This window comes from Myotis nattereri (assembly GCF_964212035.1).
Source record: "Myotis nattereri genome assembly, chromosome: 1".
NCBI classification, from domain to species: Eukaryota; Metazoa; Chordata; class Mammalia; order Chiroptera; family Vespertilionidae; genus Myotis; species Myotis nattereri.
Genome location: NC_138075.1, coordinates 23,868,166 through 23,882,985, shown reverse-complemented (window position 1 = coordinate 23,882,985; position 14,820 = coordinate 23,868,166).

Sequence of the window (14,820 nt, the reverse complement as noted above, 5' to 3'; positions counted from 1 at the left end):
TGAGCATTGACCTATGGACCAGGAGGTCACGGTTCAATTCCCAGTCAGGGTATATGCCCAGGTTGCAGGCTCGATCCCCATTGTGGGGTGTGCATGAGGCAGCTGATAAATGATTCTCTCTTATCATTGATGTTTCTATCTCTCTCTCCCTCTCCCTTCCTCTCTGAAATCAATAAACATATATATGTTTTTAAAATGCCTTGCCTATTATGTTCATTGTCACTGTATGTCCATTGTCCAGAAGCACAATATAGTAAGGGCACAATAAATATTTGTTGAACAAATATGAGCTAGACAATCCCTAATCTCAAGAAGCACATAGTCCACTGTCTCTGCTCGTACTGTTTTCTACTAGGACTGAGCTTCCCCTTTTCCAGACACTAGACTTCTGGGCCAGTTCCTCACTCTCATATATAGACGAATTGGTTAAGGAAAAAAAAAAAGGAAATTAATTTGGTAATAACTATCAAATTTTATTTTCTTAAAAATATGTTTTTACTGATTTTTAGAGAGAGGAGGGGGGGGGGAGAGAGAGAGAGAGAGAAAGGATGATGGCTCAGATGCCTCCTGCATGCCCCCTACTGGGAATTGAGCCCACAACCCAGAGCTGGATTCCTAGTTCCTGGCATACAGATGGTGTCCGTTACCCTTTGGAAATGAATGAAGCCACTCCCCTGACCTCGGGTTCCCTGTATATAAAATTAGGATGGCACCACAGTTTATGGCTGTCATGAGAAATTCCCAAAAAAGATGAAATTGTGTAATTCAAAATCTATGTGCCCAACACATCAAAGGTCAATATTTAAACTGTCAGAGTTCAGCCGTAAATGGTTTGGCTCATTGGATAGAGCAGTGATGGCGAACCTATGACATTTTTTTGGTTGATTTTTCTTTGTTAAATGGCATTTAAATATATAAAATAAATATCAAAAATATAAGTCTGTTTTACTATGGTTGCAAATATCAAAAAATTTCTATATATGACACGGCACCAGAGTTAAGTTAGGGTTTTTCAAAATGCTGACACGCCGAGCTCAAAAGGTTCGCCATCACGGGATAGAGCATCGGCCTGAGGACTAAAGGGTCTTGGGTTCGATTTTGGTCAAGGGCATGTACCTCTGTTGCAGGCTCTTCCCCAGCTCCAGCCCTGATCAGGGCTCAAGCCAGAGGCAACCAATTGATGTGTTTGTCTCACATCTGTATTTCTCTCTCTTTCCCTCTATCTTCCACTCTCTCTAAAAATCAATGGAAAAATATCCTTGGGCAAGGATTAAAACAAGCAAACAAAAAACCACTGTCAGAGTTCACTGGAGAAGATGTGGGGCCTTAGGGCTTCTTCCAATCAATTTTAAGAGAGCCCAGAATTCCGGCTTCTTTTATGTCAGGGGAAGGGAGAATGAGTGGGGCAAGAGGTCAGTGATGAATACAGACATCTAGGTACCAACAGGGATCCAAGGAAGAGCATGCAGAATCTCTAAAGCTCTTTGTCCCCGGTCCATTGACCCCTGCTGATCTGAGTCCAGTCTTGAGGATCTTGCAAATTTTTGATAAACAGTCATAATTTTGTACATATTTCCCCACCTCTTCTGGAGAGGCACCTCTGACAAGGGGCTGTTCTTACAAAACCTCAAGCCTCAAGCAGAATTCTTCTAATCAGCATATCTAAAGCAGAGGCTATTGGCCTGCAGGCCAAAAGAAAAATGCAGGCTAGGATTAAGATAGAGTCAAAGAAAGCCAGCATTTCACTCTGCTACAAAAATGCTCAACAATAACCACTTAATCTGAAATGTATCCTATGGGCTGACCAGGTCTAAACACCTGCATTATCATTGGTTCAAAGGCCGTGGCAGCTTCCACATGTGAGACCAGCATGTAAAATGTGTTTCCAGACTAAAGGAGTGTTAGATGAAGTACCCTTAATCTCTCCTGCTTGGACATGTTTTCTGAAATATATATTGTTATAAGCCTTTTCCCACAGCTTGGAGCAGACGGCTGGCGCCTGCAGAAGCAAGATAAGATGAAACGCCCTTCTCTTGGCCAACCTCTGCACTCTCCTCCCTTGACTCCCCTGACCAACTCCTGCCCTCTCTGCTTGGCCTACTCATGCACCTACATCCTGACCCTGCATTGCATACTTCTCCTCTATATAAGAGAACTTAACTATCCCCTCAAGGCTGACACCAGCACACTGGCCCCAGCCCACTGTGAGAGAATGAAATAAAATTTCTTAAACTCTCACTACGTCTCTTGGCCTGGCTCCTTTCTTTCAGTGAGGACCTAACAAGGAGGACAGAGCAGGAGGAATAAAGTTGTTAGCTGCGCAGATCCCTGCTGTCAAGTCTGAAATCATCTGGGCCTGTTCCCACTCCAGAAGCCAATCCTTTAGAAAGTTGGTGTCCCTGAGCTACATGCTTATTAAAAAGTTGGAGCCTTTATATTAGAAATCGCTCAAGGACACCCTGGCTAAGAGTAATCTTAAGAGTAGTGTCTGGGCCTGGGAAACTTTCCCCTCACCCCTTTACTTCTTCTGACTCCCCTCACCCCTTTAGTTCCTCTGCCTGGTCGAATAATTCAAGCGACATACAGCAGGAATACGTACAAGAGACATAGAGGAGAAAAATCAAAATGTAATAGACACACTAGAGGCCCAGTGCACGAAATATGTGCACAGGTAGGGTCTGTAGGCCTGGCTGGTGATCAGGGCCGATCGGGGCCTTCCGGATGCCGGCCAGGGCCTTCCTTCGTTCTGTGCCGCCCTCTGGTGGTCAGCACATGTCATAATTAGTGTTCGAACTCCCAGTTGAACTCCTGAGGGGACACTTTGCATAGTAGCCTTTTATATAAAGAGACAGGGAATTCACATAAGCATGGAAATTCCAAAGACAGTGAGGAAAAATAGGTATGCACGTCATTTTGGACTAAGGAAGGGGAGATAGACAATTCATAGGTAAAAGAGAAAGAGTAAACATTTGGCAAACAATTTGTTGCAGGGCCCCTTAGAATCAATGGGACCAAAGGGGATCTGGCAGAACAGACTCTTGCTTGGACCCTCCCTGGCAGCCACACTTCATTCACATGTGCTAAGGTGAATATGCTCAGGGTTCCTTCCTGAAGCTGGCTTTTCTAACCGAATCTCTTCAGGCAGCAAGTGGGAGGTAAACAACTTTTCCTGAGTTTGTCGGGCATTCATTGCTTTCAGCTTGAAAGAATCTGTGCGCCAGGGTGGCACATTCCAGGGAGACTCTTTCCCAACACCCACAGTTGTGAAGAGCTGCCTGTGGCAGCAATGAGAATTCATTCCACATTCGGTAAGTGTTTACTGAGCATCTACTCTGTATGTGCCAGGCAGTGGTGCTGGAGGTACAGCAGTTTCAAAACAAAGTCCCTATCCCCACAGACCTTCAGCAGATACATACAATTAACAGATAAATTGATATTAAATATGTCCTAGTGCTAGAAAAGGTTATAGAGGGCATTACAGGTTGAGTCCTCTGGGGTGCACACCCTGAGATGTTTAGCACGCTTAGTGTTGACAGAGAATGCTCTTGGATCACATCTGTGTCCCAGCAGCTGGGCACGAAGTCCTCCTTTAAAAAGGGGGATCTGGGCTGTACATCTCCATGTCCATCACACAGGGTGTAGAGAGAGGAATGGGTGCCAGTGCTCCTTGAGATAGGGTACTCGGGAAAGGCCTCTCCGAGGAAGTTTAAACAGCAAACCTGGGTGAAGTGAGGGAAGGAATCATGGGATTCTGAGGGGTAGCATTCCAAATCAAGGCACAGCAAATGCAAATGCCCCAGGAGGGAATGTTCTTAACATGTTCGAGGAACAGCAAAAAAAGTCAGCTTGACTGGAGTGCAATGATCAGAGAGAGGGGATGCAAATGAACAAGGGCCTGATAAGGCAAGGCCATGCACACCTTCACAAGGGTTTTGGGTTGAAAACAAAAGTGACAAGAAAAAATTTGACAAGATTTGGTTTGTGACTTTAAAAGATTACTCTGGTTGCTGCTGTGTGGAGAAGGAGGAGCTGGAATGGAGGTAGGGAAACCAATTAGGAGGCTATTCTGGTATTTCAGGTAAGAGATAATAATTGTTGAGACTATGGCGTGGTAGCTGTGGAGAAGTTCTTCACAGCCTGGGTGCTTTTCCCATGCCTTCTTCACCCCCCCCGCCCCCCAACCCATTCAGGACATTTGGCAATATCTGGATATGTTTTTGGCTGTTACAACTGATGGATGCTACTAGCATCTAGGGGGTAGAGGCCAGGGATGTTGCTAGGCATCCTACAATAATGCACAGGACAGACCGCATAACAAAGAGTTACCTGGTTCAAAATATCCAAAGTGCTGAAGCTAAGAAAACTTGCTTTAGAGGAAGTGAACATTATTAGATGTGGGATATATTTTGAAACTAGAGCCAACAGGATTTGAGCTTGGATGTGGGGAATGAGAAAAAGAGGAATCAAGAGTGATTCGAAGGGTTTGGGGCTGAGCAACAGTGAATGATGCTGCCATTGACTGAGACGGGGAACGCTGGGGGAAGAACGGATTCTGGGTGGGGGTTAGGGGGTAAGTCAAGGTTACATCTGAGATGCCTAGTGGATATATCCGGTGGTGAAGCTACATGGGCAATTGGCTGTTTGGGTCTGGAGTTCAGGGGAGATGTCTGAGCTAGAGTTGTAAATGTGGGAATCAGAAAGAAGGTGGGATTTTAAATCAGTCGAGTGCAAGAGATCACCTAAGGAATGAATGAAGAGGGAGAATCAACGAGGACGGAGCTCTGTGGGACTTCAACATCTAGTGGAAGGACCGGGAGAGGAGGAGGAAGAGCCAGCAAAGGAGATGATGAAGGAGCAGCAGGGAGGGAGGAGAAGACCTAGGCAGGTGAGTGTGGGTCTTCTGCCACAAGGGAAGCAAGGAAAGCAAGCAGTTCAAGAAACATGGCCAGATGGACCCTCTAAGACTCAACTAAAGCTAATCTCCTAGAATTTTTAAAAATATATATTTTTATTAATTTCAGAGAGGAAGGGAGAGGGAGAGAGAGATAGAAACATCAATGATGAGAGAAAATCATTGATCGGCTGCTTCCTGCATGCCCCACACTGGGGATGGAGCCCACAGACTGGGCATGTGCCCTGACCGGGAATCCAACCATGACCTCCTGTGTCATAGGTCAGTGTTCAGCCACTGAGCCACACCAGCCGGGCTAATCTCCTAGGATTTATATCTGACTGCCCCCACCCCCAATCCTCTGCTTTCAGAGCAAGGCCAGGATCTGGTCAAACAGGATGAGCTGCAGGTCTCTATTACACTGCTGTCCAACCCACCACCCATGGTAACGTATCCGTGTCTGTACTTATCAGCCTCCTGCAATGGAATGGTTGCTCCTGACGGGCAAGAGAGATAAGTCTCATTCATCTTTCTATCCCGGCCTGGCCAGCAGGACAGGTACTCAAACAATAAATATTTGTCAAGGAGTTAAGTGGATGGATAATTGAATGAATGTAAAGGGTTAACTAGGAATATTGGAAGCCACTAGACGGCTGGATACAGGCATCTACATTTACAAGCTGGATACATACAAAATTGCTCTCAAAATTCAGAGTGCAAAGGAATCCCTGACGAGTGGGGGTTAGAAGGTGAGGATGTTTGTTAAGGAGCCTCCAGTCCCAGAAATCTAAGTGTTAGTACAAGAAATTTATTCTCTTTCCAAAGAATTCCATGAAAGTACTCCATGGTCTTTCTACGAAAGGCCAGGGAATCAGAACATTTGGATTCTAGTCCATATTCCCCACTTACCATCTGGATAGGGTTGCCAGATAAAATACTGCATGCAGCCTGGCCAGTGCGGCCCAGTGGTCGAACATCAACCTATGAACCAGTTGGTCATGGTTCGATTCCTGGCCAGGGAATGGTTTGATTCCTGGTCAGGTCATATGCTGGAGTTTCAGGCTCGATCCCCTATCAGGGGGTGTGCAGGAGGCAGCCTATCAGTGATTCTCCCTCATCATTGCTGTTTCTATCTCTCTCCCTCTCTGTATTCCTCTCTCTGAAATCAATAAAAATATATTTTAAAAAAATACTGCATGCCATATTTGAGATAGTAATTTTTTAGTATAGCATGTTTTCATAAAATTCAAGTTTAACGGGGGTGCTGTATGTTTATTTTCTCACTCTGTCAACCTTCCAGCTGGGTGGCCTTAGCCAAGCTGCATCATAGCTCCTTGGAGCTTCAGTCTCCTTATCTGTAAAACGGAGAAATGTGAGCTTGCTGATTGTCATCATGAGGATTAAATAAGATCTTCATGTAAAGTGCTTCACCATCAAATGGCACATGGTAAGTGCCCAATAAATGAGCTAGTAAAATTCATAACGTTTATTTTAATTTATTTCTCTCCTAGAGCATGAAACTATAACCCATCAAATTAGATTTATGTACAGCTTCTCAGAAATGCATAACTTAAATGTCACTTAATGTGAGTCTGGGCAGCTGGCTGGGATGGTGGGGTATAAAGAGCATGAGCCCCAAAGACAAGGTTAATGGAGGACATCCAAATCCTCATTCAGCCGCTGATTTCTCAGTCAGATCTTGGAGTTTCCCCAAAGCAGCAAACCAGTAAAAAAAAAAAAAAAAAAAAAAAAAAAAAAAAAAAAGGATGTGATTCTTGCAGAAACCAGCAGGGTGCGTAAGTGTGCATGTTGGGTAGGACTGGGGTATTCCATTCTAGTCAAACAGGATCAGCTGCCGGTTTGGTTTTCGTTTTATTCAGTGGTTCTCAACCTTCCTAATGCCGAGACCCTTTAATACAGTTCCTCATGTTGTGGTGACCGCCAACCATAAAATTATTTTCATTGCTACTTCATAACTGTAATGTTGCTACTGTTATGAATCGTCATGTAAATATCTGATATGCAGGATGTACTTTCGGGGGTCGCGACCCACAGGTTGAGAACCGCTGATTAGAGACCAGTGGAGGCCCTGAGGAGGCCCTGGGTGGTGCACTGTCAGGGGGAAGGCGAGGCCCCCACGATCTCCGAGTGAATCAGCCATTACAGCACCGGCCCCTAGGGGCAGCTCTGGGGGTACACTGTGTGGAAAGAGAGAGACATTGAATGTTGAAAGACACCAAAGGCAAAAGAAAGAGACCAAGACAAAATATTTGCAAATTACATAACAAAAAACTCTAGAATGTATAAAGATGCCCTGCCAATCATTAAACCAGACAAAAAAATAAAAAATAAAAAACACACAAAATAAACTAAAAGAAAAATGGCCCTAACCGGTTTGGCTCAGTGGATAGAGCATCAGCCTGCGGACTCAAGGGTCCCAGGTTCGATTCCGGCCAGGGGCATGTACCTTGGTTGCGGGCACATCCCCAGTAGGGGGTGTGCAGGAGGCAGCTGATTGATGTTTCTAACTCTCTATCCCTCTCCCTTCCTCTCTGTAAAAAATCAGTAAAATATATTTAAAAAAAAGAAAAAAAAAGAAAAATGGATAACAGCTATGAATAGACTAATTGCAAAAGAAATACTAGTGGCCAATAAACATATGAAAAACAGATTAATCTAGCAACAGGGAAATACAAATGGAACCAAGCCCTGCAGGGAGTTTCGGCCTGATTTTTCTACGTCCATTAAGGGGAATAACCTACTATTCATTGAGCGCCTATTTTGTGCCAGGCATTGTGCTAGGAGCTTTCTAAACATTAACTCAGCATTTCCTCTGTACAAAACTTGAGAAGAAGTAGGAAAAAGTAGTATTCCCATTTTACCTCTATAAACTGTGGCTCAGAAAAGTTAGTGCCTTGCTTGGGATTCACTCAGCTGGGAAGAGCAGATCAGGGTTGGGACCGGGGTTTGCGTGGCTCCGAGTCCTTCCTCTCCCCACACGGGGTTTTCTACGACTTCAGTCTAGGTAACATCTAATGCTTAAGATGGTGCTTTGGAGAAGGCCCCCAAGCAGCCAAAGAGAACTAGAAACGGAAGAACCAGCGAGCAGACACCTCCGAAACTCAAGCAGCCTGGGTAGCAGGCCTGGGGGAGCGGTGTGCTTTGGCAGCGTGTGGAAAGCAGGGATTTGGAGCCTGGCGGAGACCGGGATTAGGAAGGCCACCGGGGGCGGGGAACCAGTTCATGGCCACATTCTAAGCCCAGTGGGGTCTGGCTGCCCTGAGAGTTCACAGCTTTAGAGGCTGGAACCGAAGGAATTTGTTTGTCAAACAGAACTGCACGCTGAGTTGCAATTCCCATTTCTAAACTTTCCAGGCCGAAGTCCGCAACTCTCTCCCCCCCATTCTCACACCTGCTGGCAGCAGGGGCTCCCATGAAAGGACAAGTTCCACAGATTCTTGCCCCTTCCCCCACCTTTTACAAAGCTTAGCGCGGGGACAAAAGGCGCCCGGGGACGGGGGCTCCTTCCTCCAGCTCCTGCCGGCCCTGCTAAGCGCCAGACAGCTGGAGCCGAGCTCCACGCCGCACCATTTACATTTTTTACAGCACCCCCCTCCCGCTGCATGCTCTCCCTCATGGCCAAGGCCAGGACCCTCCTAGTTCTCTGGAAGTTGAGGGTAGTTGCCCACGAAACAGATAGCCAGGCAGCAGAAATAGCCAGAGGTGCAGGCCTCCCACCCACCCCGCAGCAGCAACTGGAAGTTGCTTCCCTGTCTTTTGTGATTCTGATTCCAGGCCCCACACGTGGCTACCTGGTAGGAAACTGGTCCCTATCTTTCCTGAATGGCTCCCTAACCCACTGATAAATGCAGCTACTATTTATTGAGCACCTACGGTGTGCCAGGGACGGTGCTAGATGCCTTTGCATCTGTTCCCTCGTTTTATTCTCACAGCAACCCCAGGTGAAATAAGCACGAACCCCCTTATCCCCATGAGGAAAGAGGCTCAGAGAGGAGAGGCTCACCCCAAGCCTCCACACAGTCGGCTAGCAATCGGCTGTCAGCAGCAGTGCCAGGACGTGGACCCAGGTCTCCCCCCAACCCCACTTGGAGTGTGAGTCTGAGGACCCACTGGGCAACTCCTCCCTCAAACTCTTGCACAATAGCCCCAGTCCCTGCGGTTCACCTGTTTACCAACCGGCTCCAAAACTGGACAGGCCATCATCACCCCGACCTTTTGGTGCCCTCCTAGGTGGCCTGCTGCGGAAACCCGCATTTTGTTTCAAATACTAATTCAGCAGGGCAGCCCGGGGAAAAGGGACAGTGATTCTGGGAGAAGCTCTGGCCAGATTCAGGCCTGGCTCAGATGTGCCGCTCCCTGACCCTCCTCCATCCCTGCAGGCCCGGCCCCTGTGGACTGTGCGGAGCTTCAAACAAAATGAGTGCTGGTTGGTTCTGACTGTAGTGCGCCACCTCTGCATCAGCCTCCCAAAGCGCTTCCAACTCCCTAGGTTTGGGGCCAACACGACAAAAGGCACCCTGTGGAGAAGAAGGAGAACTGTGCCCTGGCCACCCCCAGCTTTAGATAGAGAGTCCAGATACAACCACGGGAAGGTCAGAGCTCCAGTCGGCCCAGCCAGACCTTGACCTAAAGGGCCCAGTGGGTCCCATCCACTTTGGCTACAAGAATTCCGTGCATGTGCCCAGCAAATGATAATACAACGTGCTTCCTTTGTTCATTCACCAAAACACAAAAATAAAGACGTGAGTATGTAAATACTTATCTACACATTATGTTCTTTGACAAGGCAACCCCGCTTTGTGAATCTTACAGAAATGTTTTCATGTATGCAAACATGCCTCCTACACGTTGCTAGTAACATTGAAAAACTGAAACAGCCTAAATGTCCAGCTGCAGGGGTTGCTTATGTTATTGCATATCCCTACAAAAAATATTCTGCAGCCGCCAAAAGATGCGAGGTCATTTTATATGTATTGACAAGGAAAGAGATCCATGACATACTAGTATGATTGGGTGAAAAGAAGCAAATAGCAGAACAATGTATAAATGTCATGTCATTTTTGCAGCTGTAAAAAAGAAGGATCTCTTACCCTTTGAGGCAGCATGAAGGGACCTGGAGAGTGTTATGCTAAGAGAAATAAGCGAGTCAGAGAAAGACAAGTATCACATGATCTCACTTATATGTAGAATCTAATGAACAAAATAAACTGATGAACAGAAAGGACCCAGAGACATTGAAGCATGGAATACACTGATCTATTTCAGAGGGAAGGGGGGAGGGGGGACAGGGAAGCAGGAAGAGATTAACCAATGAACTTATATGCATATATGCATAGCTCATGGACAGACAATAGTGTGTGGGGGGGGGGGCAAGGGGGGGTAGGAAGGAAGGCCTGGTGAGCAGCCAACTTGAGAAATACTACCTTAAAGAAACAGAAGGAAGGAAAGGTTGATTCTGAAAGGAAAATGAGGTTGTAAACTCTTTATATGAAATCTAGCTTGGCTGGTGCGGCTCAGTGGTTGAGCATTAACCTAGGAACCAGAAGGTCACAGAATCCCAGTCAGGGCACATGCCTGGGTTTCGGGCTCTATCCCCAGCGGGGGCTGTGCGGGAGACAGCCAATGATTCTCTCTCATCACTGATGTTTCGGTCTCTCTCGCCCTCTTCCTTTCTCTCTGCAATCAATAAAAATATATTAAAAAAAAAAAAGAAAAAAAGAAATCTAAACACACACTACCTGCCCTGCTCTCTTGGAAGAAGAAAGGTCTGAAATGATCACTAGCCTGCAAGCACTGAGGTAGTTGACATAGAGCCCTTAGTGATACCAAAGTTTCTGATGATCTCTAAGGTGTTCCAGAAGTCTTGACCTCTTGACTTTAGGAGGTCAAGTCTTCAAGGGCAGAACGTAAAGAGTCGGTGTTGCTGCCGCGTTCTGAAAGACACGGGCCACCACGTGGCTAGGAAACCGGAACACAAACAAAGCCCTTTGCACAGTCCTGACGCGGCCGAAGCCACTCAATAGCCGTCGCTCATTCATTTCTGAGTGGATGAGCTCAGAGGTGATCTTAGTGTCTGCTGAACACCGGACACATCCACCTGGGGCCCTGTCATCCTCCCAAACAAGTCTTGGGCTCACCTGGGTTAGCATTTTTGTCAGAAACAAGAATGAAAAGCTGGTTCTGGCCTGGCTGGCGTAGCTCAGTGGTCAAGTGTCGACTTATGAACCAGGAGGTCACAGTTCAATTTCCGGTTGGGGCACATGCCCACGTTATAGGCTCCATCCCCAGTGTAGGGCTTGCAGGAAGCAGCCGATCGGTGATTCTCTCTCTCATCTTTGATGTTTCTATCTCCCTCTCCCTCTCCCTTCCTCTCTGAAATCAATAACAATATATATTTTTTAAATTATATTTTATTGTTTTTTTTACAGAGAGGAAGGGAGAGGGATAGTTAGAAACATTGATGAGAAACATCGATTCAGTGGCCTCCTGCACACTCCCCACTGGGGATATGCCCGCAACCAAAGTACATGCCCTTGACTGGAATCGAACCTGGGACCCTTGAGTCCGCAGGCCGGCACTCTATCCACTGAGCCAAGCCAGTTAGGGCAATAACAATATTTTTTAAAAAAGAAAAAGAAAAGCCAGTTCTGTCCAACTCCAAATTCCATACTCTGCTTACCACACTGTCACTTCTTAGGGACATTTGGGGCAGGGAGTTAACTGTAATGTTAGGCCCTCATGTTCAGACTCACTCTTCAGACCACCAAAGGAGGGGAGTGCGCAGCTGAAGTTATCGGGGATCTCTCCGCTGAGAGATGACAGGACATCTTAAAAGATTGTGCCCCTTTGTGGTTCTGGAAGGCCTGAAGTTGAAGCCAACCATGAAAGAAAAGGAGAGTTTTATCTCTGAGCCCCAGGGGAATTGTTAGGGGCTTTGGGCCTTTGCTCTGGGCTGCAGATAGACCAGGGCAGAGGGCCCCTCCCATCTCTGCCTTCCCCTCCTTCCTCAGAGCAATCGCTGCTTACTGGTTTTCATGCCTGTATTTCCTGGCTTGGAGACAAGATTATCTTCCCACCTCAGAGGGTTTGATTCTGCTCTTCTTTTTCTTTTTTTCACTTCCCTTAAAAAAAGGAATGTGCCCTTGGGCATTCCTACCCCTCTTCACACCACTTGAATCAAATTAAAAAAAAAAAAGGGATTTATTGAGTACTCACTGTACGAAGCTTAGGTAGCACATCTGGCCTGGAGAGTCTGTCTTGGGTCATCCATTGCTCTTACCACCTGGAATCCCTGCTCCATCACTGTTGTCTCCTGGGCAGCATGGCTTCCATGCCACCTTCTCCAGGAAGCCTTACGGGATCTCAGCTGATCTGTGTCCTCACGGTACTTGGACCTCTATTGCATGGCTTCCCATGTTCTGTCCTTGGGTTATGGCTATTGTGTGAGCATTTCCTTGAAGGCAGAAACAATATTTTCCTTATTTTTGTATTCTTCAAGCACCTAACACAGCGCCTGGCATAGTAAATAAATATATATACACAGTTGTTTGCTTATATTCCTTCCAAAAAAGGATTTGAAACACCTTACTAAAACACATAGAGTAGCAGAGATGAGGCTGAAGGGTAAGGAAATCATAGAATGCGATCTAATACCAATAACAACATAAGTCATATTTGATTGCTTACTCATATACTAAGCACCGTTCTAGTTGTTTACCTGAATCATCTCATTTATGTCTTTATAATCATCCTGTGAGGTAATTACTATTAAAATGATCAGCCCTAACCGGTTTGGCTCAGTGGATAGAGCGTCGGACTGCGGACTGAAAGGTCCCAGGTTCGATTCCGGCCAAGGGCATGTACCTTGGTTGCGGGCACATCCCCAGTAGGAGGTGTGCAGGAAGCAGCTGATCGATGTTTCTCTTTCATCGATGTTTCTAACTCTCTATCCCTCTCCCTTCCTCTCTGTAACAATTCAATAAAATATATTTTTTTTAAAAAAATGATCATTTTAGCCCTGGCCAAAGAGAATAACTCAGTTGGTCAGAGCATCGACCTGATATGCCAAGATTGTGTGTTCAATCCCCAGTCAGGGCACATACAACAATCTACCAATGAACCTAGCCAGTTTGGCTCAGTAATCAGAGTGTTGGTGGACTGAAGTATCCCAGGTTCGATTCTGGTCAAGGGAACATACCTCCGTTGCAGGCTCAATCCCTGGCCCTGGTTGGGGTGAGTGCGGGAGGCAACCAAATGATGTGTCTCTCTCACATTGATGTTTTTCTCTCTGTCTCTCCCCCTCCCTTCTACTCTCTCTAAAAATTAATGGAAAAAGTATCCTAGGGTGGGGATTAACAACAAAAAGCCACAACAAAAGAATCAACCAATGAATGCATAAATAAGTGGGACAGCAAATCAACATCTGTCTGTCTCTCACCCTCCCTCTCTCTAAAAATCAATAAATAAAAATTTTGAAAACTTATCATTTTACACTTAAGGAAACTGAAGCACAGAGTTCACACTGTCACACGTGCTACCTGTGGGATTCGAGCACAGGCAGTGTGGTACAGAAGCTGCGCTCAGATCCACAGCCCTCGGTGTCAGCCACAGGCATTCTGTGCAGAGAGCCGGGTTCCGAATGTGGCTCTGAGGTTCCTAACAGCCAAGGCCAAGAAGCAAAGGCATTTAATGACAGGAGTGACTGTATTCATTAGCAACAATAAACCTATTGCTTGCAGGTTTTGTGACCTTAAATCTAAAAGAACTCATAGAGAAGACACTGCTTTCCACACTCCCCTGGCTATGATTCCATGGGTGAAAATTGTTAAATTCCCCAATATAGGTATATTTGTTTATAAACTATACATTCACACTAATGAAATAATATATTACGTGCATTGTGATACACAAACATAGAAATGGAGGACAATGAGAGAAAGTATAAAAACACAGGGAAATTCTGCTGAGGATCCTCTTACATACTCTCTCTGGCAGATGCAGGTCCTTTCCCCGAGTTCCTGGCACAGTGGGTGGTTCTCTGCGCGGGGGGGGGGGGGGGGGGGGGGTCCTGGCAATAGATAACAGGAGCAGACTTCACACCATCATTTCTCATAATGACCCTCAGCCGAGGCCCAAAGCATGCCACAGAATAAGGGACGGCATTTCTAGAGGGACCAAAATAATGCACCTCTCTGGTTACCTGGTTTGATCTAGTAGTAACTATGTTAAAGGCTAATATATTTTTAAATATTTTAATTGATTTTTAAAGAGGCAGAAAGGAAGAGGGAGAGAGAATCTATGCAAGAATGAAATATTGATCAGCTGCCTCTTGCACGCCCCCTACAGGGGATCCAACCTGCAACCCACAACCTACAACCCAGGCCTGTGCCCCGACCAGGAATAGAAATGGCAACCTTTCTGTGCACAGGACGATGCCCAACCAACTGAGCCACACGGGTCAGGTCAAGAGTGATTAATATTAATGGAGACTGTTCATTAAGACAGTCACCGTACTAAATGCTTTATTTGCATCACCTCGTTTAACCTTTATCGGAACACCGTGAGGTAATTGTCATTATAATCACCATTGTACAGATGAGGAAACTGAGTCTCAGAGAGGTTAATTATTTCATGGAATAGAGGGGAGGTTTAAAGGTATGTTTATTAGATTCTGAAGCCAGCTCTCTTAACTACCACCCTCAGCAGCCTCAACAATGTTGAATACAGGTGGTCTTAAACTGTAGTTTCCCTCCCTTTTACAAATCTTTTTTATTTACAAAAAGTGCATCTCCGTGGTAAAAAAATGCAAACAAAACTGACGTGTCCAAAGTAAAGCAGCCTCCGCTTGCCACAAACCAGCTCACCGCCCAGCGGGGTTCCCCCTGTTAGCTTGTTCTATTTACAAGTCT